The following is a 4,179-nucleotide window of genomic DNA, read 5'->3' as shown; positions in this document are numbered from 1 at the left end:
AAACGATCTCATTGTTCAATTCCCACCTATGAGTGAGAACATGCGATATTTGGTTTTCTGCTGTTGTAATAGTTTGCTGAGAATGATGGTTTCCAGCTGCATCCATGTCCCTACAAAGGACACAAACTCATCCTTTTTTATGGTTGCATAGTGTTCCATGGTGTATATGTGCCACATTTTCTTAATCTAGTCTGTCATTGATGGACATTTGGGTTGATTCCAAGTCTTTGCTATTGTGAATAGTGCCACAATAAACATACATGTGCATGTGTCTTTATAGCAGCATGACTTATAATCCTTTGGGTGTATCCCCAGTAATGGGATGGCTGGGTCAAGTGGTATTTCTAGTTCTAGATCCTTGAGGAATCGCCACACTGTTTTCCACAATGGTTGAACTAGTTTACAGTCCCACCCACAGGTAAAAGTGTTCCAATTTCTCCACATCCTCTCCAGCACCTGTTGTTTCCTGATTTTTTTAATGATTGCCATTCTAACTGGTGTGGGATGGTATCTCATTGTGGTTTTGATTTGCATTTCTCTGATGGCGAGTGATTATGAGCATTTTTTCATGTGTCTGTTGGCTGTATGAATGTCTTCTTTTAAGAAGTGACTGTTCATATCCTTTGCCCACTTTTTGATGGGATTGTTTGTTTTTTTCTTGTAAATTTGATTGAGTTCTTTATAGGTTCTGGATATTAGCCCTTTGTTAGATGAGTACATTGCAAAAATTTTCTCCCATTCTGTAGGTTGCCTGTTCACTCTGAAGGTACTTTCTTTTGCTGTGCAGAAGTTCTTTAGTTTAATTAGATCCCATTTGTCAATTTTGGCTTTTGTTGCCGTTGCTTTTGGTGTTTTAGACATGTAGTCCTTGCCCATGCCTATGTCCTAAATGGTATTATCTAGGTTTTCTTCCAGGGTTTTTATGGTTTTAGGTCTAACATTTAAGTCTCTAATCCATCTTGAATTAATTTTTCGTATAAGGAGTAAAGAAAGGATCCAGATTCAACTTTCTACTTATGGCTAGCTAATTTTCCCAGCATCATTTATTAAACAGGGAATCCTTTCCCCATTTCTTGTTTTTGTCAGATTTGTCGAAGACCAGATGGCTGTAGATGTGTGGTATTATTTCTGAGGGCCCTGTTCTGTTCCATTGGTCTAAATCTCTGTTTTGGTACCAGTACCATGCTGTTTTGGTTACTGTAGCCTTGTAGTGTAGTTTGAAGTCAGGTAGCATGATGCCTCCAGCTTTGTTCTTTTGATTTAGGATTGTCTTGGCAGTGCGGGCTCTTTTTTGGTTCCATATGAACTTTAAAGCAGATTTTTCCAATTCTGTGAAGAAAGTCATTGGTAGTTTAATGGGGATGACATTGAATCTATAAATTACCTTAGACAGTATGGCCATTTTCACAATATTCATTCTTCCTATCCATGAGCATGGGATGTTCTTCTATTTGTTTGTGTCGTCCTTTATTTCACTGAGCAGTGGTTTGTAGTTCTCCTTGAAGAAATCCTTTACATCCCTTGTAAGTTGGATTCCTAGGTATTTTATTCTCTTTGAAGTTACTGTGAATGGGAGTTCATTCATGATTCGGCTCTCTGTTTGTCTGTTACTGGTGTATAAGAATGCTTGTGATTTTTGCACATTAATTTTGTATCCTGAGACTTTGCTGAAGTTGCTTATCAGCTTAAGGAGATTTTGGGCCGAGACAATGGGGTTTTCTAAATAGACAATTATGTCATCTGCAAAGAGGGACAATTTGAATTCTTCTTTTCCTAACTGAATACCCTTTATTTCTTTCTCTTGCCTGAATGCCCTAGCCAGAACTTCCAACACTATGTTGAATAGGAGTGGTGAGAGGGCTTCCCTGTCTTGTGCCAGTTTTCAAAAGGAATGCTTCAAATTTTTGCACATTCAGTATGATATTGGCTGTGGATCTGTCATAAATAGCTCTTATTATTTTGAGATATATTCCATCAATACCTAATTTGTTGAGAGTTTTTAGCATGAAGGGCTGTTGAATTTTGTCAAAGCCTTTTCTGCATCTATTGAGATATTCATGTGATTTTTGTCTTTTGTTCTGTTTATATGCTAGATTAAGTTTATTGATTTGCATATGTTGAACCAGCCTTGCATCCCAGGGATGAAGCCCACTTGATCATGGTGGATAAGCTTTTTGATGTGGTGCTGGATTCAGTTTGCCAGTATTTTATTGAGGATTTTTGAATCGATGTTCATCAGGCATATTGATCTAAAATTCTCTTTTTTTGTTGTATCTCTGTCAGGCTTTGGTATCAGGATGATGTTGGCCTTGTAAAGTGAGTTAGGGAGGATTTCCTCTTTTTATATTGATTGAAATAGTTTCAGAAGGAATGGTACCAATTCCTCCTTGTACCTCTGGTAGAATTCGGCTGTGAATCCATCTGGTCCTGGACTTTTTTTTGGTTGGTAGGCTATTAATTATAGCCTCAATTTCAGAGCCTGCTATTGGTCTATTCAGGGATTCAAATTCTTCCTTCTTTAATCTTGGGAGAGTGTAAGTGTCCAGGAAATTATCCATTTCTTCTAGGTTTTCTAGTTTATTTGTGTAGAGGTGTTTATAGTGTTCTCTGATGGTAGTTTGTATTTCTGTGGGGTCGGTGATGATATCCCATTTGTCATTTTTTATTGCATCTATTTGATTCTTCTCTCTTTTCCTCTTTATTAGTCTTGCTAGTGGTCTATCAATTTTGTTGATCTTTTCAAAAATCCAGCTCCTTTATTCATTGATTTTTTGGAGGGTTTTTTGTGTCTGTATCTCCTTCAGTTCTGCTCTGATCTTAGTTATTTCTTGTCTTCTGCTAGCTTTTGAATGTGTTTGCTCTTGCTTCTCTTGATCTTTTAATTGTGATGTTAGGGTGTCAATTTTAGATCTTTCCTGCTCTCTCTTGTGGGATTTTAGTGCTATAAATTTCCCTTTACACACTGTTTTAAATGTGTCCCAGAGATTCTGGTGTGTTGTATCTTTGTTCTCATTGGTTTCAAAGAACATCTTTATTTCTGCCTTCATTTCGTTATGAACCCAGTAGTCATTCAGGAGCAGGTTGCTCAGTTTCTATGTAGTTGAGTGGTTTTGATTGAGTTTCTTAGTCTTGAGTTCTAGTTTAATTGCACTGTGGTCTGAGAGACAGGTTGTTATAATTTCTGCCCTTTTACATTTGCTGAGGAGTGCTTTACTTCCAACTATGTGGTCAATTTTGGAATAAGTGCGATGTGGTGCTGAGAAGAATGTATATTCTTTTGATTTGCGGTGGAGAGTTCTGTAAATGTCTATTATGTTCACTTGGTGCAGAGTTGAGTTCAATTCCTGGATATCCTTGTTAACTTTCTGCCTTGTTGATCTGTCTAATGTTTACAGCAGGGTGTTAAAGTCTCCCATTATTATTGTATGGGAGTCTAAGTCTCTTTGTAAGTCTCTAAGGACTTGCTTTATGAATCTGGGTGCTCTTGTATTGGGTGCATATGTATTTAGGATAGTTAGTTCTTCCTGATGAATTGATCCCTTTACCATTACATAGAAGCCTTCTTTGTCTCTTTTGATCTTTGATGGTTTAAAGTCTGTTTTATCAGAGACTAGGATTACAACCTCTCCTTTTTTTGTTTTCCATTTGCTTGGTAGATCTTCCTCCATCCCTTTATTTTGAGCCTATGTGTGTCTCTGCATGTGAGATGGGTCTCCTGAGTACAGCAGACTGATGGGTCTTAACTCTTTATCCAGTTTGCCAGTCTGTGTCTTTTAATTGGAGCATTTAGTCCATTTACATTTAAGGTTAATATTGTTATGTGTGAACTTGATCCTGCCATTATGATATTAACTGGTTATTTTGCTCGTTAGTTGATGCAGTTTCTTCCTAGCCTCGATGGACTTTATATTTTGGCATGTTTTTGCAATGGCTGGTACCGGTTGTTCCTTTCCATGTTTAGTGCTTCCTTCAGGGTCTCTTGTAAGGCAGGCCTGGTGGTGACAAAATCTCTAAGCATTTGCTTATCTGTAGAGGATTTTATTTCTCCTTCACTGATGAAACTTAGTTTGGCTGGATATGAAATTCTGGGTTTAAAATTTTTTTCTTTAAGAATGTTGAATATTGGCCCCCACTCTCTTCTGGCTTGGAGAGTTTCTGCCGAGATATCTGCTGTTAGTC

The sequence above is a fragment of the Chlorocebus sabaeus genome, chromosome 20 (genome assembly GCF_047675955.1).
Source record: "Chlorocebus sabaeus isolate Y175 chromosome 20, mChlSab1.0.hap1, whole genome shotgun sequence".
NCBI lineage: Eukaryota > Metazoa > Chordata > Mammalia > Primates > Cercopithecidae > Chlorocebus > Chlorocebus sabaeus.
The sequence above is the reverse complement of the archived record's forward strand: the minus strand, read 5'-3'. Positions refer to the sequence as shown.